The sequence below is a fragment of the Taudactylus pleione genome, unplaced genomic scaffold (assembly GCF_031769625.1).
Source record: "Taudactylus pleione unplaced genomic scaffold, aTauple2 ptg000070l, whole genome shotgun sequence".
Lineage (NCBI taxonomy): Eukaryota > Metazoa > Chordata > Amphibia > Anura > Myobatrachidae > Taudactylus > Taudactylus pleione.
In genome coordinates this window covers 1,723,964-1,750,582 of record NW_028284472.1, presented here as the reverse complement: position 1 = coordinate 1,750,582, position 26,619 = coordinate 1,723,964, and the positions used below count along the sequence as shown (strand labels likewise).

The 26,619-nt window shown below is 36.7% G+C and overlaps 15 non-coding genes across 15 annotated transcripts; all 15 read left to right on the top strand.

The window, feature by feature from the left end:
• Window positions 1-2,790: 2,790 nt before the first annotated feature.
• TRNAA-UGC (transfer RNA alanine (anticodon UGC)) lies at window positions 2,791-2,862 on the top strand. Its single transcript has one exon. It is a non-coding gene; the product is annotated as a tRNA-Ala (tRNA).
• Window positions 2,863-4,622: 1,760 nt separating this feature from the next.
• On the top strand, window positions 4,623-4,694 carry TRNAA-UGC (transfer RNA alanine (anticodon UGC)). The gene has a single exon. It is a non-coding gene; the product is annotated as a tRNA-Ala (tRNA).
• Window positions 4,695-6,456: 1,762 nt separating this feature from the next.
• On the top strand, window positions 6,457-6,528 carry TRNAA-UGC (transfer RNA alanine (anticodon UGC)). The gene has a single exon. It is a non-coding gene; the product is annotated as a tRNA-Ala (tRNA).
• Window positions 6,529-8,291: 1,763 nt separating this feature from the next.
• TRNAA-UGC (transfer RNA alanine (anticodon UGC)) lies at window positions 8,292-8,363 on the top strand. The gene has a single exon. It is a non-coding gene; the product is annotated as a tRNA-Ala (tRNA).
• Window positions 8,364-9,214: 851 nt separating this feature from the next.
• On the top strand, window positions 9,215-9,286 carry TRNAA-UGC (transfer RNA alanine (anticodon UGC)). Its single transcript has one exon. It is a non-coding gene; the product is annotated as a tRNA-Ala (tRNA).
• Window positions 9,287-11,047: 1,761 nt separating this feature from the next.
• Window positions 11,048-11,119, top strand: TRNAA-UGC (transfer RNA alanine (anticodon UGC)). The gene has a single exon. It is a non-coding gene; the product is annotated as a tRNA-Ala (tRNA).
• Window positions 11,120-11,970: 851 nt separating this feature from the next.
• On the top strand, window positions 11,971-12,042 carry TRNAA-UGC (transfer RNA alanine (anticodon UGC)). Its single transcript has one exon. It is a non-coding gene; the product is annotated as a tRNA-Ala (tRNA).
• Window positions 12,043-12,894: 852 nt separating this feature from the next.
• TRNAA-UGC (transfer RNA alanine (anticodon UGC)) lies at window positions 12,895-12,966 on the top strand. Its single transcript has one exon. It is a non-coding gene; the product is annotated as a tRNA-Ala (tRNA).
• An 851-nt stretch (window positions 12,967-13,817) lies between these two features.
• TRNAA-UGC (transfer RNA alanine (anticodon UGC)) lies at window positions 13,818-13,889 on the top strand. Its single transcript has one exon. It is a non-coding gene; the product is annotated as a tRNA-Ala (tRNA).
• Window positions 13,890-15,650: 1,761 nt separating this feature from the next.
• TRNAA-UGC (transfer RNA alanine (anticodon UGC)) lies at window positions 15,651-15,722 on the top strand. The gene has a single exon. It is a non-coding gene; the product is annotated as a tRNA-Ala (tRNA).
• A 1,763-nt stretch (window positions 15,723-17,485) lies between these two features.
• TRNAA-UGC (transfer RNA alanine (anticodon UGC)) lies at window positions 17,486-17,557 on the top strand. The gene has a single exon. It is a non-coding gene; the product is annotated as a tRNA-Ala (tRNA).
• Window positions 17,558-18,408: 851 nt separating this feature from the next.
• TRNAA-UGC (transfer RNA alanine (anticodon UGC)) lies at window positions 18,409-18,480 on the top strand. Its single transcript has one exon. It is a non-coding gene; the product is annotated as a tRNA-Ala (tRNA).
• A 1,762-nt stretch (window positions 18,481-20,242) lies between these two features.
• Window positions 20,243-20,314, top strand: TRNAA-UGC (transfer RNA alanine (anticodon UGC)). The gene has a single exon. It is a non-coding gene; the product is annotated as a tRNA-Ala (tRNA).
• Window positions 20,315-22,078: 1,764 nt separating this feature from the next.
• TRNAA-UGC (transfer RNA alanine (anticodon UGC)) lies at window positions 22,079-22,150 on the top strand. Its single transcript has one exon. It is a non-coding gene; the product is annotated as a tRNA-Ala (tRNA).
• A 3,597-nt stretch (window positions 22,151-25,747) lies between these two features.
• On the top strand, window positions 25,748-25,819 carry TRNAA-UGC (transfer RNA alanine (anticodon UGC)). Its single transcript has one exon. It is a non-coding gene; the product is annotated as a tRNA-Ala (tRNA).
• The last annotated feature ends 800 nt before the right edge of the window (window positions 25,820-26,619 follow it).

Sequence of the window (26,619 nt, the reverse complement as noted above, 5' to 3'; positions counted from 1 at the left end):
ATCACTTGTGCATAAAAAAATAGCAGCTTATAGGGGATGTAGCTCTGTGGTAGAGCACATGCTTCACATGTATGAGGCCCCGGATTCAATCCCCGGCATTTCCAAGTTTTACAAAATACAGCTTTTTACCATATGTAAACTCTCTAGTAGAGCCAAAGAAAACAAGCAAACCAATAAAAGTACTCTACAGCAATAGTCAAAGTTGAATACAAATCATAAAAAATCAATCAAATATGATTATATTCATCATCTTCTTCATTCCATTTTTCAAATTTAAGTTCCCATTGAATGCTTATTGCCATTCTCCTACACTGAGGGAAAACATATGGTAAGTAGGAAATAGATTATTTATTTTCAGTGGGAACTGAAGGCTACTACCTGAGCAAAGTTTAATAAAAGAGCGAGACAAATAATATAGTAAAACTAATTGATTAAGATTGAGAGACAAGTTCAAACACTTTGTGAACAGAAAGAGGATGGACAAGGGCTTGGAGGGCAAGCACTTAATAAAATTTCAAAGCATGGAATGATGACAACATATCAACTCTACATAGATTGTCTGGTGAAGTATTAGTTAGCAATGCCCAAGATGCAGTCATAGCATGCATCCTTTGTGCCCTTCTACTAAATTCTGACACTGATGACAAAACAGAATTTAATAATGCCCTCTAGTTAGCAAAACTTGATCAATATCTACACCATTCATTAGTAAAAGTAGGGGATTCTGATGATAAACCAGTCTCTGATGGAGAACTTTAAGAGCATTCCAATGTTTGGAATGGGCATCTCCTTGCATTCTCATCAGCCATGAAAACCATAAAGTCCTTGAAGTCAAGCATGGTATAATGGTTATACTTCCATCGTCTAAGATGTCCCTAATAACACTGAAAAGTAGTAAATCTCTAGTGAAATGTAAAGCTGCAATCACTTTTGCATAAGAAAATAGCAGCTCTAAGGGGATGTAGCTTAGTGCTTTGCATGTAGGAGGCCCCGGGTTCAATCCCAGGCATCTCCATGTTTTGCAAAATACAGCTTTTTACCATATGTAAACTCTCTAGAAGAGACACAGATAACAAGCAAACCAATAAAAGTAATCTACAGCAATAGTCAAAGTTGAATACAAATCATAAAAAATCAATCAAATATGATTATTTTCAACATCTTCTTCATACCATTTTTCAAAGTAAAGTTCCCATTGAATGCCTATTGCCATTCTCCTACACTGAGGGAAAACATATGGAAAGTAGGAAATAGTTTTTTTTATTTTCAGTGGGAACTGAAGGCGACTACCTGAGCAAAGTTTAATAAAAGAGCGAGACAAATAATATAGTAAAACTAATTGATTACGATTGAGAGACAAGTTCAAACACTTTGTGAACAAAAAGAGGATGGACATGGGCTTGGAGGGCAAGCACTTAATGAAATTTCAAAGCATGGAATGATGACAACATATGAACTCTACTTAGATTGTCTGGTGAAGCATTAGCTAGCAATGCCCAAGAGGCAGTCATAGCATGCATCCTTTGTGCCCTTCTGCTAAGTTCTGACACTGATGACCAAACAGAATGTAAGAATGCCCTCTAGTTAGCAAAACTTGATCAATATCTTTACCATTCATTAGTAAAAGTAGGGGATTCTGATGATAAACCAGTCTCTGATGGAGAACTTTAAGAGCATTCCAATGTTTGGAATGGGCATCTCCTTGCATTCTCATCAGCCATGAAAACCATAAAGTCCTTGAAGTCAAGCATGGTATAATGGTTATACTTCCATCCTCTACGATGTCTCTAATAACACTGAAAAGTAGTACATTTCTAGTGAAAAGTAAAGCTGCAATCACTTTTGTATAAAAATATAGCAGCTCATAGGGAATGTAGCTCAGTGGTAGAGCGCATGCTTTGCATGTATGATGCCCCTGGTTCAATCCCCGGCATCTCAATGTTTTGCAAAATGCAGCTTTTTACCATATGTAAACTCTCTAGAAGAGCCACAGATAACAAGCAATCCAATAAAGGTACTCTACAGCAACAGTCAAAGTTGAATACAAATCATAAAAAATCAATCAAATATGATTATATTCAACATCGTCTTCTTACCATTTTTCAAAGTAAAGTTCCCATTGAATGCCTATAGCCATTCTCCTACACTGAGGGAAAACATATGGTAAGTAGGAAATAGATTATTTATTTTCAGTGTGAACTGAAGGCCACAACCTGAGCAAAGTTTAATAAAAGAACGAGACAAATAATATAGTAAAACTAATTGATTAAGATTGAGAGACAAGTTCAAACACTTTGTGAACAAAAAGAGGATGGACATGGGTTTGGAGGGCAAGCACTTAATGAAATTTCAAAGCATGGAATGATGACAACATATCAACTCTAGATAGATTGTCTGGTGAAGCATTAGTTAGCAATGCTCAAGAGGCAGTCATAGCATGCATCCTTTTTGCCCTTCTACTAAGTTCTGACACTGATGACCAAACAGAATGTAAGAAAGCCCTCTAGTTAGCAAAACTTGATCAATATCCACACCATTCATTAGAAAAAGTAGGGTATTCTGATGACAAACCAGTCTCTGATGGAGAACTTTAAGAGCATTTAAATGTTCGGAATGGGCATCTCCTTGCATACTCATCAGCCATGAAAACCATAAAGTCCTTGAAGTCAAGCATGGTATAATGGTTATACTTCCATCCTCTAAGATGTCCCTAATAACACTGAAAAGTAGTAAATCTCTAGTGAAATGTAAAGCTGCAATCACTTTTGTATAAAAATATAGCAGCTCATAGGGGATGTAGTTCAGTGGTAGAGCGCATGCTTTGCATGTATGAGGCCCTGGGTTCAATCCCCAGCATCTCCATGTTTTGCAAAATACAGCTTTTTACCATATGTAAACTCTGTAGAATAGTCACAGATAACAAGCAATCCAATAAAAGTACTCTACAGCAATTGTCAAAGTTGAATACAAATCATAAAAAATCAATCAAATATGATTATATTCAACATCGTCTTCATACCATTTTTCAAAGTAAAGTTCCCATTGAATGCCTATTGCCATTCTCCTACACTGAGGGAAATCATATAGTAAGTAGGAAATAGATTTTTTTTTTCAGTGGGAACTGAAGGCGACTACCAGAGCAAACTTTAATAAAAGAGCGAGACAAATAATATAGTAAAACTAATTGATTAAGATTGAGAGACAAGTTCAAACACTTTGTGAACAAAAAGAGGACGGACAAGGGCTTGGAGGGCATGCACTTAATGAAATTTCAAAGCTTGAAATGATGACAACATATCAACTCTACATAGATTGTCTGGTGAAGCATTAGTTAGCAATGCCCAAGAGGCAGTCATAGCATGCATCCCTTGTGCCCTTCTACTAAATTCTGACACTGATGACCAAACAGAATGTAAGAAAGCCCTCTAGTTAGCAAAACTTGATCAATATCTCCACCATTCATTAGTAAAAGTAGGGGATTCTGATGATATACCAGTCTCTGATGGAGAACTTTAAGAGCATTCCAATGTTCGGAATGGGCATCTCCTTGCATTCTCATCAGCCATGAAAACCATAAAGTCCTTGAAGACAAGCATGGTATAATGGTTATACTTCCATAATCTAAGATGTCCCTAATAACACTGAAAAGTAGCAAATCTCTAGTGAAATGTAAAGCTGCAATCACTTTTGCATAAGAAAATAGCAGCTCTAAGGGGATGTAGCTCAGTGCTTTGCATGTAGGAGGCCCCGGGTTCAATCCCAGGCATCTCCATGTTTTGCAAAATATAGCTTTTTACCATATGTAAACTCTCTAGAAGAGACACAGATAACAAGCAAACCAATAAAAATAATCTACAGCAATAGTCAAAGTTGAATACAAATCATAAAAAATCAATCAAATAAGATTATTTTCAACATCTTCTTCATAGAATTTTTCAAAGTAAAGTTCCCATTGAATGCCTATTGCCATTCTCCTACACTGAGGGAAACATATGGAAAGTAGGGAATAGTTTTTTTATTTTCAGTGGGAACTGAAGGCTACTACCTGAGCAAAGTTTAATAAAAGAGTGAGACAAATAATATAGTAAAACTAATTGATTAAGATTGAGAGACAAGTTCAAACACTTTGTGAACAGAAAGAGGATGGACAAGGGCTTGGAGGGCAAGCACTTAATGAAATTTCAAAGCATGGAATGATGACAACATATCAACTCTACATAGATTGTCTGGGGAAGCATTAGTTAGCAATGCCCAAGAGGCAGTCGTAGCATGCATCCTTTGTGCCCTTCTACTAAATTCTGACACTGATGACCAAACAGAATGTAAGAATGCCCACTAGTTAGCAAAACTTGATCAATATCTACACCATTCATTAGTAAAAGTAGGGGATTCTGATGATAAACCAGTCTCTGATGGAGAACTTTAAGAGCATTCCAATGTTTGGAATGGGCATCTCCTTGCATTCTCATCAGCCATGAAAACCATAAAGTCCTTGAAGTCAAGCATGGTATAATGGTTATACTTCCATCCTCTAAGATGTCCCTAATAACACTGAAAAGTAGTAAATCTCTAGTGAAATGTAAAGCTGCAATCACTTTTGTATAAAAATATAGCAGCTCATAGGGGATGTATCTCAGTGGTAGAGCGCATGCTTTGCATGTATGAGGCCCCGGGTTCAATCCCCGGCATCTTCATGTTTTGCAAAATGCAGCTTTTTACCATATGTAAACTCTCTAGAAGAGCCACAGATAACAAGCAATCCAATAAAAGTACTCTACAGCAACAGTCAAAGTTGAATACAAATCATAAAAAATCAATCAAATATGATTATATTCAACATCGTCTTCATACCATTTTTCAAAGTAAAGTTCCCATTGAATGCCTATAGCCATTCTCCTACACTGAGGGAAAACATATGGTAAGTAGGAAATAGATTTTTTATTTTCAGTGGGAACTGAAGGCTACTACCTGAGCAAAGTTTAATAAAAGAGCGAGACAAATAATATAGTAAAACTAATTGTTTAAGATTGAGAGACAAGTTCAAACACTTTGTGAACAAAAAGAGGATGGACAAGGGCTTGGAGGGCAAGCACTTAATGAAATTTCAAAGCTTAGAATGATGACAACATATCAACTCTAGATAGATTGTCTGGTGAAGCATTAGTTAGCAATGCCCAAGAGGCAGTCATAGCATGCATCCTTTGTGCCCTTCTACTAAATTCTGACACTGATGACCAAACAGAATGTAAGAAAGCCCTAGAGTTAGCAAAACTTGATCAATATCTACACCATTCATTAGTAAAAGTAGGGGATTCTGATGATAAACCAGTCTCTGATGGAGAACTTTAAGAGCATTCCAATGTTTGGAATGGGCATCTCCTTGCATTCTCATCAGCCATGAAAACCATAAAGTCCTTGAAGTTAAGCATGGTATAATGGTTATACTTCCATCGTCTAAGATGTCCCTAATAACACTGAAAAGTAGTAAATCTTTAGTGAAATGTAAAGCTGCAATCACTTTTGCATAAGAAAATAGCAGCTCTAAGGGGATGTAGCTCAGTGCTTTGCATGTAGGAGGCCCCAGGTTCAATCCCAGGCATCTCCATGTTTTGCAAAATACAGCTTTTTACTATATGTAAACTCTCTAGAAGAGCCACAGATAACAAGCAAACCAATAAAAGTAATCTACAGCAATAGTCAAAGTTGAATACAAATCATAAAAAATCAATCAAATAAGATTATATTCAACATCGTCTTCATACCATTTTTCAAAGTAAAGTTCCCATTGAATGCCTATAGCCATTCTCCTACACTGAGGGAAAACATATGGTAAGTAGGAAATAGATTATTTATTTTCAGTGGGAACTGAAGGCTACTACCTGAGCAAAGTTTAATAAAAGAGTGAGACAAATAATATAGTAAAACTAATTGATTAAGATTGAGAGACAAGTTCAAACACTTTGTGAACATAAAGAGGATGGACAAGGGCTTGGAGGGCAAGCACTTAATGAAATTTCAAAGCATGGAATGATGACAACATATCAACTCTAGATAGATTGTCTGGTGAAGCATTAGTTAGCAATGCCCAAGAGGCAGTCATAGCATGCATCCCTTGTGCCCTTCTACTAAATTCTGACACTGATGACCAAACAGAATGTAATAATGCCCTCTAGTTAGCAAAACTTGATCAATATCTTTACCATTCATTAGTAAAAGTAGGGGATTCTGATGATAAACCAGTCTCTGATGGAGAACTTTAAGAGCATTCCAATGTTTGGAATGGGCATCTCCTTGCATTCTCATCAGCCATGAAAACCATAAAGTCCTTGAAGTCAAGCATGGTATAATGGTTAAACTTCCATCCTCTAAGATGTCTCTAATAACACTGAAAAGTAGTACATTTCTAGTGAAAAGTAAAGCTTCAATCACTTTTGTATAAAAAAATAGCAGCTCATAAGGGATGTATCTCAGTGGTAGAGCGCATGCTTTGCATGTATGAGGCCCCGGGTTCAATCCCCGGCATCTCCATGTTTTGCAAAATGCAGCTTTTTACCATATGTAAACTCTCTAGAAGAGCCACAGATAACAAGCAATCCAATAAAAGTACTCTACAGCAACAGTCAAAGTTGAATACAAATCATAAAAAATCAATCAAATATGATTATATTCAACATCGTCTTCATACCATTTTTCAAAGTAAAGTTCCCATTGAATGCCTATAGCCATTCTCCTACACTGAGGGAAAACATATGGTAAGTAGGAAATAGATTATTTATTTTCAGTGGGAACTGAAGGCTACTATCTGAGCAAAGTTTAATAAAAGAGCGAGACAAATAATATAGTAAAACTAATTGATTAAGATTGAGAGACAAGTTCAAACACTTTGTGAACAAAAAGAGGATGGACAAGGGCTTGGAGGGCAAGCACTTAATGAAATTTCAAAGCATGGAATGATGACAACATATCAACTCTAGATAGATTGTCTGGTGAAGCATTAGTTAGCAATGCCCAAGAGGCAGTCATAGCATGCATCCTTTGTGCCCTTCTACTAAATTCTGACACTGATGACCAAACAGAATGTAAGAAAGCCCTCAAGTTAGCAAAACTTGATCAATATCTACACCATTCATTAGTAAAAGTAGGGGATTCTGATGATAAACCAGTCTCTGATGGAGAACTTTAAGAGCATTCCAATGTTCGGAATGGGCATCTCCTTGCATTCTCATCAGCCATGAAAACCATAAAGTCCTTGAAGTCAAGCATGGTATAATGGTAATACTTCCATCCTCTAAGATGTCCCTAATAACACTGAAAAGTAGTAAATCTCTAGTGAAATGTAAAGCTGCAATCACTTTTGCATAAGAAAATAGCAGCTCTAAGGGGATGTAGCTCAGTGCTTTGCATGTAGGAGGTCCCGGGTTCAATCCCAGGCATCTCCATGTTTTGCAAAATACAGCTTTTTACCATATGTAAACTCTCTAGAAGAGCCACAGATAACAAGCAAACCAATAAAAGTAATCTACAGCAATAGTCAAAGTTGAATACAAATCATAAAAAATCAATCAAATATGATTATTTTCAACATCTTCTTCATACCATTTTTCAAAGTAAAGTTCCCATTGAATGCCTATTGCCATTCTCCTACACTGAGGGAAAACATATGGAAAGTAGGAAATAGTTTTTTTTATTTTCAGTGGGAACTGAAGGCGACTACCTGAGCAAAGTTTAATAAAAGAGCGAGACAAATAATATAGTAAAACTAATTGATTACGATTGAGAGACAAGTTCAAACACTTTGTGAACAAAAAGAGGATGGACATGGGCTTGGAGGGCAAGCACTTAATGAAATTTCAAAGCATGGAATGATGACAACATATGAACTCTACTTAGATTGTCTGGTGAAGCATTTGCTAGCAATGCCCAAGAGGCAGTCATAGCATGCATCCTTTTTGCCCTTCTGCTAAGTTCTGACACTGATGACCAAACAGAATGTAAGAATGCCCTCTAGTTAGCAAAACTTGATCAATATCTTTACCATTCATTAGTAAAAGTAGGGGATTCTGATGATAAACCAGTCTCTGATGGAGAACTTTAAGAGCATTCCAATGTTTGGAATGGGCATCTCCTTGCATTCTCATCAGCCATGAAAACCATAAAGTCCTTGAAGTCAAGCATGGTATAATGGTTATACTTCCATCCTCTACGATGTTTCTAATAACACTGAAAAGTAGTACATTTCTAGTGAAAAGTAAAGCTGCAATCACTTTTGTATAAAAATATAGCAGCTCATAGGGAATGTAGCTCAGTGGTAGAGCGCATGCTTTGCATGTATGATGCCCCGGGTTCAATCCCCGGCATCTCCATGTTTTGCAAAATGCAGCTTTTTACCATATGTAAACTCTCTAGAAGAGCCACAGATAACAAGCAATCCAATAAAGGTACTCTACAGCAACAGTCAAAGTTGAATACAAATCATAAAAAATCAATCAAATATGATTATATTCAACATCGTCTTCTTACCATTTTTCAAAGTAAAGTTCCCATTGAATGCCTATAGCCATTCTCCTACACTGAGGGAAAACATATGGTAAGTAGGAAATAGATTATTTATTTTCAGTGTGAACTGAAGGCCACAACCTGAGCAAAGTTTAATAAAAGAACGAGACAAATAATATAGTAAAATTAATTGATTAAGATTGAGAGACAAGTTCAAACACTTTGTGAACAAAAAGAGGATGGACATGGGTTTGGAGGGCAAGCACTTAATGAAATTTCAAAGCATGGAATGATGACAACATATCAACTCTAGATAGATTGTCTGGTGAAGCATTAGTTAGCAATGCTCAAGAGGCAGTCATAGCATGCATCCTTTTTGCCCTTCTACTAAGTTCTGACACTGATGACCAAACAGAATGTAAGAAAGCCCTCTAGTTAGCAAAACTTGATCAATATCCACACCATTCATTAGAAAAAGTAGGGTATTCTGATGACAAACCAGTCTCTGATGGAGAACTTTAAGAGCATTCCAATGTTCGGAATGGGCATCTCCTTGCATACTCATCAGCCATGAAAACCATAAAGTCCTTGAAGTCAAGCATGGTATAATGGTTATACTTCCATCCTCTAAGATGTCCCTAATAACACTGAAAAGTAGTAAATCTCTAGTGAAATGTAAAGCTGCAATCACTTTTGTATAAAAATATAGCAGCTCATAGGGGATGTAGTTCAGTGGTAGAGCGCATGCTTTGCATGTATGAGGCCCTGGGTTCAATCCCCAGCATCTCCATGTTTTGCAAAATACAGCTTTTTACCATATGTAAACTCTGTAGAATAGTCACAGATAACAAGCAATCCAATAAAAGTACTCTACAGCAATTGTCAAAGTTGAATACAAATCATAAAAAATCAATCAAATATGATTATATTCAACATCGTCTTCATACCATTTTTCAAAGTAAAGTTCCCATTGAATGCCTATTGCCATTCTCCTACACTGAGGGAAATCATATAGTAAGTAGGAAATAGATTTTATTTTTCAGTGGGAACTGAAGGCGACTACCAGAGCAAACTTTAATAAAAGAGCGAGACAAATAATATAGTAAAACTAATTGTTTAAGATTGAGAGACAAGTTCAAACACTTTGTAAACAAAAAGAGGATGGACAAGGGCTTGGAGGGCAAGCACTTAATGAAATTTCAAAGCATGGAATGATGACAACATATCAACTCTAGATAGATTGTCTGGTGAAGCATTAGTTAGCAATGCCCAAGAGGCAGTCATAGCATGCATCCTTTGTGCCCTTCTACTAAATTCTGACACTGATGACCAAACAGAATGTAAGAAAGCCCTAGAGTTAGCAAAACTTGATCAATATCTACACCATTCATTAGTAAAAGTAGGGGATTCTGATGATAAACCAGTCTCTGATGGAGAACTTTAAGAGCATTCCAATGTTTGGAATGGGCATCTCCTTGCATTCTCATCAGCCATGAAAACCATAAAGTCCTTGAAGTCAAGCATGGTATAATGGTTATACTTCCATCCTCTAAGATGTCCCTAATAACACTGAAAAGTAGTAAATCTTTAGTGAAATGTAAAGCTGCAATCACTTTTGCATAAGAAAATAGCAGCTCTAAGGGGATGTAGCTCAGTGCTTTGCATGTAGGAGGCCCCGGGTTCAATCCCAGGCATCTCCATGTTTTGCAAAATACAGCTTTTTACTATATGTAAACTCTCTAGAAGAGCCACAGATAACAAGCAAACCAATAAAAGTAATCTACAGCAATAGTCAAAGTTGAATACAAATCATAAAAAATCAATCAAATAAGATTATATTCAACATCGTCTTCATACCATTTTTCAAAGTAAAGTTCCCATTGAATGCCTATAGCCATTCTCCTACACTGAGGGAAAACATATGGTAAGTAGGAAATAGATTATTTATTTTCAGTGGGAACTGAAGGCTACTACCTGAGCAAAGTTTAATAAAAGAGTGAGACAAATAATATAGTAAAACTAATTGATTAAGATTGAGAGACAAGTTCAAACACTTTGTGAACAGAAAGAGGATGGACAAGGGCTTGGAGGGCAAGCACTTAATGAAATTTCAAAGCATGGAATGATGACAACATATCAACTCTAGATAGATTGTCTGATGAAGCATTAGTTAGCAATGCCCAAGAGGCAGTCATAGCATGCATCCCTTGTGCCCTTCTACTAAATTCTGACACTGATGACCAAACAGAATGTAATAATGCCCTCTAGTTAGCAAAACTTGATCAATATCTTTACCATTCATTAGTAAAAGTAGGGGATTCTGATGATAAACCAGTCTCTGATGGAGAACTTTAAGAGCATTCCAATGTTTGGAATGGGCATCTCCTTGCATTCTCATCAGCCATGAAAACCATAAAGTCCTTGAAGTCAAGCATGGTATAATGGTTAAACTTCCATCCTCTAAGATGTCTCTAATAACACTGAAAAGTAGTACATTTCTAGTGAAAAGTAAAGCTTCAATCACTTTTGTATAAAAAAATAGCAGCTCATAAGGGATGTATCTCAGTGGTAGAGCGCATGCTTTGCATGTATGAGGCCCCGGGTTCAATCCCCGGCATCTCCATGTTTTGCAAAATGCAGCTTTTTACCATATGTAAACTCTCTAGAAGAGCCACAGATAACAAGCAATCCAATAAAAGTACTCTACAGCAACAGTCAAAGTTGAATACAAATCATAAAAAATCAATCAAATATGATTATATTCAACATCGTCTTCATACCATTTTTCAAAGTAAAGTTCCCATTGAATGCCTATAGCCATTCTCCTACACTGAGGGAAAACATATGGTAAGTAGGAAATAGATTATTTATTTTCAGTGGGAACTGAAGGCTACTATCTGAGCAAAGTTTAATAAAAGAGCGAGACAAATAATATAGTAAAACTAATTGATTAAGATTGAGAGACAAGTTCAAACACTTTGTGAACAAAAAGAGGATGGACAAGGGCTTGGAGGGCAAGCACTTAATGAAATTTCAAAGCATGGAATGATGACAGCATATCAACTCTAGATAGATTGTCTGGTGAAGCATTAGTTAGCAATGCCCAAGAGGCAGTCATAGCATGCATCCTTTGTGCCCTTCTACTAAATTCTGACACTGATGACCAAACAGAATGTAAGAATGCCCTCTAGTTAGCAAAACTTGATCAATATCTTTACCATTCATTAGTAAAAGTAGGGGATTCTGATGATAAACCAGTCTCTTATGGAGAACTTTAAGAGAATTCCAATGTTTGGAATGGGCATCTCCTTGCATTCTCATCAGCCATGAAAACCATAAAGTCCTTGAAGTCAAGCATGGTATAATGGTTATACTTCCATCCTCTAAGATGTCTCTAATAACACTGAAAAGTAGTAAATCTCTAGTGAAATGTAAAGCTGCAATCACTTTTGTATAAAAATATAGCAGCTCATAGGGGATGTATCTCAGTGGTAGAGCGCATGCTTTGCATGTATGAGGCCCCGGGTTCAATCCCCGGCTTCTCCATGTTTTGCAAAATGCAGCTTTTTACCATATGTAAACTCTCTAGAAGAGCCACAGATAACAAGCAATCCAATAAAAGTACTCTACAGCAACAGTCAAAGTTGAATACAAATCATAAAAAATCAATCAAATATGATTATATTCAACATCGTCTTCATACCATTTTTCAAAGTAAAGTTCCCATTGAATGCCTATAGCCATTCTCCTACACTGAGGGAAAACATATGGTAAGTAGGAAATAGATTATTTATTTTCAGTGGGAACTGAAGGCTACTACCTGAGCAAAGTTTAATAAAAGAGCGAGACAAATAATATAGTAAAACTAATTGATTAAGATTGAGAGACAAGTTCAAACACTTTGTGAACAAAAAAGAGGATGGACATGGGCTTGGAGGGCAAGCACTTAATGAAATTTCAAAGCATGGAATGATGACAACATATCAACTCTAGATAGATTGTCTGGTGAAGCATTAGTTAGCAATGCCCAAGAGGCAGTCATAGCATGCATCCTTTGTGCCCTTCTACTAAGTTCTGACACTGATGACCAAACAGAATGTAAGAAAGCCCTCTAGTTAGCAAAACATGATCAATATCCACACCATTCATTAGAAAAAGTAGGGTATTCTGATGACAAACCAGTCTCTGATGGAGAACTTTAAGAGCATTCCAATGTTCGGAATGGGCATCTCCTTGCATTCTCATCAGCCATGAAAACCATAAAGTCCTTGAAGTCAAGCATGGTATAATGGTTATACTTCCATCCTCTAAGATGTCCCTAATAACACTGAAAAGTAGTAAATCTCTAGTGAAATGTAAAGCTGCAATCACTTTTGTATAAAAATATAGCAGCTCATAGGGGATGTAGTTCAGTGGTAGAGCGCATGCTTTGCATGTATGAGGCCCTTGGTTCAATCCCCGGCATCTCCATGTTTTGCAAAATGCAGCTTTTTACCATATGTAAACTCTGTAGAAGAGTCACAGATAACAAGCAATCCAATAAAAGTACTCTACAGCAATTGTCAAAGTTGAATACAAATCATAAAAAATCAATCAAATATGATTTTATTCAACATCGTCTTCATACCATTTTTCAAAGTAATGTTCCCATTGAATGCCTATTGCCATTCTCCTACACTGAGGGAAATCATATAGTAAGTAGGAAATAGATTTTTTATTTTCAGTGGGAACTGAAGGCGACTACCAGAGCAAAGTTTAATAAAAGAGCGAGACAAATAATATAGTAAAACTAATTGATTAAGATTGAGAGACAAGTTCAAACACTTTGTGAACAAAAAGAGGATGGACAAGGGCTTGGAGGGCAAGCACTTAATGAAATTTCAAAGCTTGAAATGATGACAACATATCAACTCTACATAGATTGTCTGGTGAAGCATTAGTTAGCAATGCCCAAGAGGCAGTCATAGCATGCATCCCTTGTGCCCTTCTACTAAATTCTGACACTGATGACCAAACAGAATGTAAGAAAGCCCTCTAGTTAGCAAAACTTGATCAATATCTCCACCATTCATTAGTAAAAGTAGGGGATTCTGATGATAAACCAGTCTCTGATGGAGAACTTTAAGAGCATTCCAATGTTTGGAATGGGCATCTCCTTGCATTCTCATCAGCCATGAAAACCATAAAGTCCTTGAAGTCAAGCATGGTATAATGGTTATACTTCCATAATCTAAGATGTCCCTAATAACACTGAAAAGTAGTAAATCTCTAGTGAAATGTAAAGCTGCAATCACTTTTGCATAAGAAAATAGCAGCTCTAAGGGGATGTAGCTCAGTGGTAGAGCACATGCTTTGCATGTATGAGGCCCCGGGTTCAATCCCCGGCATCTTCATGTTTTGCAAAATGCAGCTTTTTACCATATGTAAACTCTATAGAAGAGCCACAGATAACAAGCAATCCAATAAAGTACTCCACAGCAACAGTCAAAGTTGAATACAAATCATAAAAAATCAATCAAATATGATTATATTCAACATCGTCTTCATACCATTTTTCAAAGTAAAGTTCCCATTGAATGCCTATAGCCATTCTCCTACACTGAGGGAAAACATATGGTAAGTAGGAAATAGATTTTTTATTTTCAGTGGGAACTGAAGGCTACTACCTGAGCAAAGTTTAATAAAAGAGCGAGACAAATAATATAGTAAAACTAATTGATTAAGATTGAGAGACAAGTTCAAACACTTTGTGAACAAAAAGAGGATGGACAAGGGCTTGGAGGGCATTCACTTAATGAAATTTCAAAACATGGAATGATGACAACATATCAACTCTAGATAGATTGTCTGGTGAAGCATTAGTTAGCAATGCCCAAGAGGCAGTCATAGCATGCATCCTTTTTGCCCTTCTACTAAGTTCTGACACTGATGACCAAACAGAATGTAAGAAAGCCCTCTAGTTAGCAAAACTTGATCAATATCTCCACCATTCATTAGTAAAAGTAGGGGATTCTGATGATAAACCAGCCTCTGATGGAGAACTTTAAGAGCATTCCAATGTTCGGAATGGGCATCTCCTTGCATTCTCATCAGCCATGAAAACCATAAAGTCCTTGAAGTCAAGCATGGTATAATGGTTATACTTCCATAATCTAAGATGTCCCTAATAACACTGAAAAGTAGTAAATCTCTAGTGAAATGTAAAGCTGCAATCACTTTTGCATAAGAAAATAGCAGCTCTAAGGGGATGTAGCACAGTGCTTTGCATGTAGGAGGCCCCGGGTTCAATCCCAGGCATCTCCATGTTTTGCAAAATACAGCTTTTTACCATATGTAAACTCTCTAGAAGAGACACAGATAACAAGCAAACCAATAAAAGTAATCTACAGCAATAGTCAAAGTTTAATACAAATCATAAAAAATCAATCAAATATGATTATTTTCAACATCTTCTTCATACCATTTTTCAAAGTAAAGTTCCCATTGAATGCCTATTGCCATTCTCCTACACTGAGGGAAAACATATGGAAATAGGGAATAGTTTTTTTTATTTTCAGTGGGAACTGAAGGCGACTACCTGAGCAAAGTTTAATAAAAGAGTGAGACAAATAATATAGTAAAACTAATTGATTAAGATTGAGAGACAAGTTCAAACACTTTGTGAACAGAAAGAGGATGGACAAGGGCTTGGAGGGCAAGCAATTAATGAAATTTCAAAGCATGGAATGATGACAACATATCAACTCTACATAGATTATCTGGTGAAGCATTAGTTAGCAATGCCCAAGAGGCAGTCATAGCATGCATCCTTTGTGCCCTTCTACTAAATTCTGACACTGATGACCAAACAGAATGTAAGAATGACCACTAGTTAGCAAAACTTGATCAATATCTACACCATTCATTAGTAAAAGTAGGGGATTCTGATGATAAACCAGTCTCTGATGGAGAACTTTAAGAGCATTCCAATGTTTGGAATGGGTATCTCCTTGCATTCTCATCAGCCATGAAAACCATAAAGTCCTTGAAGTCAAGCATGGTATAATGGTTATACTTCCATCCTCTAAGATGTCCCTAATAACACTGAAAATTAGTAAATCTCTAGTGAAATGTAAAGCTGCAATCACTTTTGTATAAAAGTATAGCAGCTCATAGGGGATGTATCTCAGTGGTAGAGCGCATGCTTTGCATGTATGAGGCCCTGGGTTCAATCCCCGGCATCTTCATGTTTTGCAAAATGCAGCTTTTTTCCATATGTAAACTCTCTAGAAGAGCCACAGATAACAAGCAATCCAATAAAAGTACTCTACAGCAACAGTCAAAGTTGAATACAAATCATAAACAATCAATCAAATATGATTATATTCAACATCGTCTTCATACCATTTTTCAAAGTAAAGTTCCCATTGAATGCCTATAGCCATTCTCCTACACTGAGGGAAAACATATGGTAAGTAGGAAATAGATTTTTTATTTTCAGTGGGAACTGAAGGCGACTACCTGAGCAAAGTTTAATAAAAGAGCGAGACAAATAATATAGTAAAACTAATTGATTAAGATTGAGAGACAAGTTCAAACACTTTGTGAACAAAAAGAGGATGGACAAGGGCTTGGAGGGCAAGCACTTAATGAAATTTCAAAGCATGGAATGATGACAACATATCAACTCTAGATAGATTGTCTGGTGAAGCATTAGTTAGCAATGCCCAAGAGGCAGTCATAGCATGCATCCTTTGTGCCCTTCTACTAAATTCTGACACTGATGACCAAACAGAATGTAAGAAAGCCCTCTAGTTAGCAAAACTTGATCAATATCTACACCATTCATTAGTAAAAGTAGGGGATTCTGATGATAAACCAGTCTCTGATGGAGAACTTTAAGAGCATTCCAATGTTCGGAATGGGCATCTCCTTGCATTCTCATCAGCCATGAAAACCATAAAGTCCTTGAAGTCAAGCATGGTATAATGGTTATACTTCCATCCTCTAAGATTTCCCTAATAACACTGAAAAGTAGTAAATCTCTAGTGAAATGTAAAGCTGCAATCACTTTTGCATAAGAAAATAGCAGCTCATAGGGGATGTAGCTCAGTGCTTTGCATGTAGGAGGCCCCGGGTTCAATCCCAGGCATCTCCATGTTTTGCAAAATACAGCTTTTTACCATATGTAAACTCTCTAGAAGAGCCACAGATAACAAGCAAACCAATAAAAGTAATCTACAGCAATAGTCAAAGTTGAATACAAATCATAAAAAATCAATCAAATATGATTATTTTCAACATCTTCTTCATACCATTTTTCAAAGTAAAGTTCCCATTGAATGCCTATTGCCATTCTCCTACACTGAGGGAAAACATATGGAAAGTAGGAAATAGTTTTTTTTATTTTCAGTGGGAACTGAAGGCGACTACCTGAGCAAAGTTTAATAAAAGAGCGAGACAAATAATATAGTAAAACTAATTGATTAAGATTGAGAGACAAGTTCAAACACTTTGTGAACAGAAAGAGGATGGACAAGGGCTTGGAGGGCAAGCACTTAATGATATTTCAAAGCATGGAATGATGACAACATATCAACTCTAGATAGATTGTCTGGTGAAGCATTAGTTAGCAATGCCCAAGAGGCAGTCATAGCATGCATCCCTTGTGCCCTTCTACTAAATTCTGACACTGATGACCAAACAGAATGTAAGAATGCCCTCTAGTTAGCAAAACTTGATCAATATCTTTACCATTCATTAGTAAAAGTAGGGGATTCTGATGATAAACCAGTCTCTTATGGAGAACTTTAAGAGCATTCCAATGTTTGGAATGGGCATCTCCTTGCATTCTCATCAGCCATGAAAACCATAAAGTCCTTGAAGTCAAGCATGGTATAATGGTTATACTTCCATCCTCTAAGATGTCTCTAATAACACTGAAAAGTAGTACATTTCTAGTGAAAAGTAAAGCTTCAATCACTTTTCTATAAAAATATAGCAGCTCATAGGGGATGTATCTCAGTGGTAGAGCGCATGCTTTGCATGTATGAGGCCCCGGGTTCAATTCCCGGCATCTCCATGTTTTGCAAAATGCAGCTTTTTACCATATGTAAACTCTCTAGAAGAGCCACAGATAACAAGCAATCCAATAAAAGTACTCTACAGCAACAGTCAAAGTTGAATACAAATCATAAAAAATCAATCAAATATGATTATATTCAACATCGTCTTCATACCATTTTTCAAAGTAAAGTTCCCATTGAATGCCTATAGCCATTCTCCTACACTGAGGGAAAACATATGGTAAGTAGGAAATAGATTATTTATTTTCAGTGGGAACTGAAGGCTACTACCTGAGCAAAGTTTAATAAAAGAGCGAGACAAATAATATAGTAAAACTAATTGATTAAGATTGAGAGACAAGTTCAAACACTTTGTGAACAAAAAGAGGATGGACATGGGCTTGGAGGGCAAGCACTTAATGAAATTTCAAAGCATGGAATGATGACAACATATCAACTCTAGATAGATTGTCTGGTGAAGCATTAGTTAGCAATGCCCAAGAGGCAGTCATAGCATGCATCCTTTGTGCCCTTCTACTAAGTTCTGACACTGATGACCAAACAGAATGTAAGAAAGCCCTCTAGTTAGCAAAACATGATCAATATCCACACCATTCATTAGAAAAAGTAGGGTATTCTGATGACAAACCAGTCTCTGATGGAGAACTTTAAGAGCATTCCAATGTTCGGAATGGGCATCTCCTTGCATTCTCATCAGCCATGAAAACCATAAAGTCCTTGAAGTCAAGCATGGTATAATGGTTATACTTCCATCCTCTAAGATGTCCCTAATAACACTGAAAAGTAGTAAATCTCTAGTGAAATGTAAAGCTGCAATCACTTTTGTATAAAAATATAGCAGCTCATAGGGGATGTAGTTCAGTGGTAGAGCGCATGCTTTGCATGTATGAGGCCCTTGGTTCAATCCCCGGCATCTCCATGTTTTGCAAAATACAGCTTTTTACCATATGTAAACTCTGTAGAAGAGTCACAGATAACAAGCAATCCAATAAAAGTACTCTACAGCAATTGTCAAAGTTGAATACAAATCATAAAAAATCAATCAAATATGATTTTATTCAACATCGTCTTCATACCATTTTTCAAAGTAATGTTCCCATTGAATGCCTATTGCCATTCTCCTACACTGAGGGAAATCATATAGTAAGTAGGAAATAGATTTTTTATTTTCAGTGGGAACTGAAGGCGACTACCAGAGCAAAGTTTAATAAAAGAGCGAGACAAATAATATAGTAAAACTAATTGATTAAGATTGAGAGACAAGTTCAAACACTTTGTGAACAAAAAGAGGATGGACAAGGGCTTGGAGGGCAAGCACTTAATGAAATTTCAAAGCTTGGAATGATGACAACATATCAACTCTACATAGATTGTCTGGTGAAGCATTAGTTAGCAATGCCCAAGAGGCAGTCATAGCACGCATCCCTTGTGCCCTTCTACTAAATTCTGACACTGATGACCAAACAGAATGTAAGAAAGCCCTCTAGTTAGCAAAACTTGATCAATATCTCCACCATTCATTAGTAAAAGTAGTGGATTCTGATGATAAACCAGTCTCTGATGGAGAACTTTAAGAGCATTCCAATGTTCGGAATGGGCATCTCCTTGCATTCTCATCAGCCATGAAAACCATAAAGTCCTTGAAGTCAAGCATGGTATAATGGTTATACTTCCATAATCTAAGATGTCCCTAATAACACTGAAAAGTAGTAAATCTCTAGTGAAATGTAAAGCTGCAATCACTTTTGCATAAGAAAATAGCAGCTCTAAGGGGATGTAGCTCAGTGCTTTGCATGTAGGAGGCCCCGGGTTCAATCCCAGGCATCTCCATGTTTTGCAAAATACAGCTTTTTACCATATGTAAACTCTCTAGAAGAGCCACAGATAACAAGCAATCCAATAAAAGTACTCTACAGCAACAGTCAAAGTTGAATACAAATCATAAAAAATCAATCAAATATGATTATATTCAACATCTTCTTCATACCATTTTTCAAAGTAAAGTTCCCATTGAATGCCTATTGCCATTCTCCTACACTGAGGGAAAACATATGGTAAGTAGGAAATAGATTTTTTATTTTCAGTGGGAACTGAAGGTTACTACCTGAGCAAAGTTTAATAAAAGAGTGAGACAAATAATATAGTAAAACTAATTGATTAAGATTGAGAGACAAGTTCAAACACTTTGTGAACAAAAAGAGGAAGGACAAGGGCTTGGAGGGCAAGCACTTAATGAAATTTCAAAGCTTGGAATGATGACAACATATCAACTCTACATAGATTGTCTGGTGAAGCATTAGTTAGCAATGCCCAAGAGGCAGTCATAGCACGCATCCCTTGTGCCCTTCTACTAAATTCTGACACTGATGACCAAACAGAATGTAAGAAAGCCCTCTAGTTAGCAAAACTTGATCAATATCTCCACCATTCATTAGTAAAAGTAGTGGATTCTGATGATAAACCAGTCTCTGATGGAGAACTTTAAGAGCATTCCAATGTTCGGAATGGGCATCTCCTTGCATTCTCATCAGCCATGAAAACCATAAAGTCCTTGAAGTCAAGCATGGTATAATGGTTATACTTCCATAATCTAAGATGTCCCTAATAACACTGAAAAGTAGTAAATCTCTAGTGAAATGTAAAGCTGCAATCACTTTTGTATAAAAGTATAGCAGCTCATAGGGGATGTATCTCAGTGGTAGATCGCATGCTTTGCATGTATGAGGCCCCGGGTTCAATCCCCGGCATCTTCATGTTTTGCAAAATACAGCTTTTTACCATATGTAAACACTCTAGAAGAGCCACAGATAACAAGCAATCCAATAAAAGTACTCTACAGCAACAGTCAAAGTTGAATACAAATCATAAAAAATCAATCAAATATGATTATATTCAACATCGTCTTCATACCATTTTTCAAAGTAAAGTTCCCATTGAATGCCTATAGCCATTCTCCTACACTGAGGGAAAACATATGGTAAGTAGGAAATAGATTTTTTATTTTCAGTGGGAACTGAAGGCGACTACCTTAGCAAAGTTTAATAAAAGAGCGAGACAAATAATATAGTAAAACTAATTGATTAAGATTGAGAGACAAGTTCAAACACTCTGTGAACAAAAAGAGGATGGACAAGGGCTTGGAGGGCAAGCACTTAATGAAATTTCAAAGCATGGAATGATGACAACATATCAACTCTAGATAGATTGTCTGGTGAAGCATTAGTTAGCAATGCCCAAGAGGCAGTCATAGCATGCATCCTTTGTGCCCTTCTACTAAATTCTGACACTAATGACCAAAACAGAATGTAAGAAAGCCCTCTAGTTAGCAAAACTTGATCAATATCTACACCATTCATTAGTAAAAGTAGGGGATTCTGATGATAAACCAGTCTCTGATGGAGAACTTTAAGAGCATTCCAATGTTCGGAATGGGCATCTCCTTGCATTCTCATCAGCCATGAAAACCATAAAGTCCTTGAAGTCAAGCATGGTATAATGGTTATGCTTCCATCCTCTAAGATGTCCCTAATAACACTGAAAAGTAGTAAATCTCTAGTGAAATGTAAAGCTGCAATCACTTTTGCATAAGAAAATAGCAGCTCGAAGGGGATGTAGCTTAGTGCTTTGCATGTAGGAGGCCCCGGGTTCAATCCCAGGCTTCTCCATGTTTTGCAAAATACAGCTTTTTACCATATGTAAACTCTCTAGAAGAGCCACAGATAACAAGCAAACCAATAAAAGTAATCTACAGCAATAGTCAAAGTTGAATACAAATCATAAAAAATCAATCAAATATGATTATTTTCAACATCTTCTTCATACCATTTTTCAAAGTAAAGTTCCCATTGAATGCCTATTGCCATTCTCCTACACTGAGGGAAAACATATGGAAAGTAGGAAATAGTTTTTTTTATTTTCAGTGGGAACTGAAGGCGACTACCTGAGCAAAGTTTAATAAAAGAGCGAGACAAATAATATAGTAAAACTAATTGATTAAGATTGAGAGACAAGTTCAAACACTTTGTGAACAGAAAGAGGATGGACAAGGGCTTGGAGGGCAAGCACTTAATGAAATTTCAAAGCATGGAATGATGACAACATATCAACTCTAGATAGATTGTCTGGTGAAGCATTAGTTAGCAATGCCCAAGAGGCAGTCATAGCATGCATCCCTTGTGCCCTTCTACAAAATTCTGACACTGATGACCAAACAGAATGTAAGAATGCCCTCTAGTTAGCAAAACTTGATCAATATCTTTACCATTCATTAGTAAAAGTAGGGGATTCTGATGATAAACCAGTCTCTGATGGAAAACTTTAAGAGCATTCCAATGTTTGGAATGGGCATCTCCTTGCATTCTCATCAGCCATGAAAACCATAAAGTCCTTGAAGTCAAGCATGGTATAATGGTTATACTTCCATCCTCTAAGATGTCTCAAATAACACTGAAAAGTAGTACATTTCTAGTGAAAAGTAAAGCTGCAATCACTTTTGTATAAAAATATAGCAGCTTATAGGGGATTTATCTCAGTGGTAGAGCGCATGCTTTGCATGTATGAGGCCCCGGGTTCAATCCCCGGCATCTCCATGTTTTGCAAAATGCAGCTTTTTACCATATGTAAACTCTCTAGAAGAGCCACAGATAACAAGCAATCCAATAAAAGTACTCTACAGCGACAGTCAAAGTTGAATACAAATCATAAAAAATCAATCAAATATGATTATATTCAACATCGTCTTCATACCATTTTTCAAAGTAAAGTTCCCATTGAATGCCTATAGCCATTCTCCTACACTGAGGGAAAACATATGGTAAGTAGGAAATAGATTATTTATTTTCAGTGGGAACTGAAGGCTACTACCTGAGCAAAGTTTAATAAAAGAGCGAGACAAATAATATAGTAAAACTAATTGATTAAGATTGAGAGACAAGTTCAAACACTTTGTGAACTAAAAGAGGATGGACATGGGCTTGGAGGGCAAGCACTTAATGAAATTTCAAAGCAAGGAATGATGACAACCCATCAACTCTAGATAGATTGTCTGGTGAAGCATTAGTTAGCAATGCCCAAGAGGCAGTCGTAGCATGCATCCTTTTTGCCCTTCTTCTAAATTCTGACACTGATGACCAAACAGAAAGTAAGAAAGCCCTCTAGTTAGCAAAACTTGATCAATATCTCCACCATTCATTAGTAAAAGTAGGGGATTCTGATGATAAACCAGTCTCTGATGGAGAACTTTAAGAGCATTCCAATGTTCGGAATGGGCATCTCCTTGCATTCTCATCAGCCATGAAAACCATAAAGTCCTTGAAGTCAAGCATGGTATAATGGTTATACTTCCATAATCTAAGATGTCCCTAATAACACTGAAAAGTAGTAAATCTCTAGTGAAATGTAAAGCTGCAATCACTTTTGCATAAGAAAATAGCAGCTCTAAGCGGATGTAGCTCAGTGCTTTGCATGTAGGAGGCCCCGGGTTCAATCCCAGGCATCTCCATGTTTTGCAAAATACAGCTTTTTAACATATGTAAACTCTCTAGAAGAGACACAGATAACAAGCAAACCAATAAAAGTAATCTACAGCAATAGTCAAAGTTGAATACAAATCATAAAAAATCAATCAAATATGATTATTTTCAACATCTTCTTCATAGCATTTTTCAAAGTAAAGTTCCCATTGAATGCCTATTGCCATTCTCCTACACTGAGGGAAAACATATGGAAAGTAGGGAATAGTTTTTTTTATTTTCAGTGGGAACTGAAGGCGACTACCTGAGCAAAGTTTAATAAAAGAGTGAGACAAATAATATAGTAAAACTAATTGATTAAGATTGAGAGACAAGTTCAAACACTTTGTGAACAGAAAGAGGATGGACAAGGGCTTGGAGGGCAAGCACTTAATGAAATTTCAAAGCATGGAATGATGACAACATATCAACTCTAGATAGATTGTCTGGTGAAGCATTAGTTAGCAATGCCCAAGAGGCAGTCATAGCATGCATCCTTTTTGCCCTTCTTCTAAATTCTGACACTGATGACCAAACAGAAAGTAAGAAAGCCCTCTAGTTAGCAAAACTTGATCAATATCTCCACCATTCATTAGTAAAAGTAGGGGATTCTGATGATAAACCAGTCTCTGATGGAGAACTTTAAGAGCATTCCAATGTTCGGAATGGGCATCTCCTTGCATTCTCATCAGCCATGAAAACCATAAAGTCCTTGAAGTCAAGCATGGTATAATGGTTATACTTCCATAATCTAAGATGTCCCTAATAACACTGAAAAGTTGTAAATCTCTAGTGAAATGTAAAGCTGCAATCACTTTTGCATAAGAAAATAGCAGCTCTAAGCGGATGTAGCTCAGTGCTTTGCATGTAGGAGGCCCCGGGTTCAATCCCAGGCATCTCCATGTTTTGCAAAATACAGCTTTTTACCATATGTAAACTCTCTAGAAGAGCCACAGATAACAAGCAATCCAATAAAAGTACTCTACAGCAACAGTCAAAGTTGAATACAAATCATAAAAAATCAATCAAATATGATTATATTCAACATCGTCTTAATACCATTTTTCAAAGTAAAGTTCCCATTGAATGCCTATAGCCATTCTCCTACACTGAGGGAAAACATATGGAAAGTAGGGAATAGTTTTTTTTATTTTCAGTGGGAACTGAAGGCGACTACCTGAGCAAAGTTTAATAAAAGAGTGAGACAAATGATATAGTAAAACTAATTGATTAAGATTGAGAGACAAGTTCAAACACTTTGTGAACAGAAAAAGGATGGACAAGGGCTTGGAGGGCAAGCACTTAATGAAATTTCAAAGCATGGAATGATGACAACATATCAACTCTAGATAGATTGTCTGGTGAAGCATTAGTTAGCAATGCCCAAGAGGCAGTCATAGCATGCATCCTTTGTGCCCTTCTACTAAATTCTGACACTGATGACCAAACAGAATGTAAGAATGCCCTCAAGTTAGCAAAACTTGATCAATATCTACACCATTCATTAGTAAAAGTAGGGGATTCTGATGATAAACCAGTCTCTGATGGAAAACTTTAAGAGCATTCCAATGTTTGGAATGGGCATCTCCTTGCATTCTCATCAGCCATGAAAACCAAAAAGTCCTTGAAGTCAAGCATGGTATAATGGTTATACTTCCATCCTCTAAGATGTCTTTAATAACACTGAAAAGTAGTAAATTTCTAGTGAAAAGTAAAGCTGCAATCACTTTTGTATAAAACTATAGCAGCTCATAGGGGATGTAGCTCAGTGGTAGTGCGCATGCTTTGCATGTATGAGGCCCCGGGTTCAATCTCTGGCATCTCCATGTTTTGCAAAATGCAGCTTTTTACCATATGTAAACTCTCTAGAAGAGCCACAGATAACAAGCAATCCAATAAAAGTACTCTACAGCAACAGTCAAAGTTGAATACAAATCATAAAAAATCAATCAAATATGATTATATTCAACATCGTCTTCATACCAATTTAAAAAGTAAAGTTCCCATTGAATGCCTATAGCCATTCTCCTACACTGAGGGAAAACATATGGTAAGTAGGAAATAGATTATTTATTTTCAGTGGGAACTGAAGGCGACTACCTGAGCAAAGTTTAATAAAAGAGCGAGACAAATAATATAGTAAAACTAATTGATTAAGATTGAGAGACAAGTTTAAACACTTTGTGAACAAAAAGAGTATGGACAAGGGCTTGGAGGGCAAGCACTTAATGAAATTTCAAAGCATGGAATGATGACAACATATCAACTCTAGATAGATTGTCTGGTGAAGCATTAGTTAGCAATGCCCAAGAGGCAGTCATAGCATGCATCCTTTGTGCCCTTCTACTAAATTCTGACACTGATGACCAACAGAATATAAGAAAGCACTCTAGTTAGCAAAACTTGATCAATATCTACACCATTCATTAGTAAAAGTAGGGGATTCAGATGATAAACCAGTCTCTGATGGAGAACTTTAAGAGCATTCCAATGTTCGGAATGGGCATCTCCTTGCATTCTCATCAGCCATGAAAACCATAAAGTCCTTGAAGTCAAGCATGGTATAATGGTTATACTTCCATCCTCTAAGATGTCTCTAATAACACTGAAAAGTAGTACATTTCTAGTGAAAAGTAAAGCTTCAATCACTTTTCTATAAAAATATAGCAGCTCATAGGGGATGTATCTCAGTGGTAGAGCGCATGCTTTGCATGTATGAGGCCCCGGGTTCAATTCCCGGCATCTCCATGTTTTGCAAAATGCAGCTTTTTACCATATGTAAACTCTCTAGAAGAGCCACAGATAACAAGCAATCCAATAAAAGTACTCTACAGCAACAGTCAAAGTTGAATACAAATCATAAAAAATCAATCAAATATGATTATATTCAACATCGTCTTCATACCATTTTTCAAAGTAAAGTTCCCATTGAATGCCTATAGCCATTCTCCTACACTGAGGGAAAACATATGGTAAGTAGGAAATAGATTATTTATTTTCAGTGGGAACTGAAGGCTACTACCTGAGCAAAGTTTAATAAAAGAGCGAGACAAATAATATAGTAAAACTAATTGATTAAGATTGAGAGACAAGTTCAAACACTTTGTGAACAAAAAGAGGATGGACATGGGCTTGAAGGGCAAGCACTTAATGAAATTTCAAAGCATGGAATGATGACAACATATCAACTCTAGATAGATTGTCTGGTGAAGCATTAGTTAGCAATGCCCAAGAGGCAGTCATAGCATGCATCCTTTGTGCCCTTCTACTAAGTTCTGACACTGATGACCAAACAGAATGTAAGAAAGCCCTCTAGTTAGCAAAACATGATCAATATCCACACCATTCATTAGAAAAAGTAGGGTATTCTGATGACAAACCAGTCTCTGATGGAGAACTTTAAGAGCATTCCAATGTTCGGAATGGGCATCTCCTTGCATTCTCATCAGCCATGAAAACCATAAAGTCCTTGAAGTCAAGCATGGTATAATGGTTATACTTCCATCCTCTAAGATGTCCCTAATAACACTGAAAAGTAGTAAATCTCT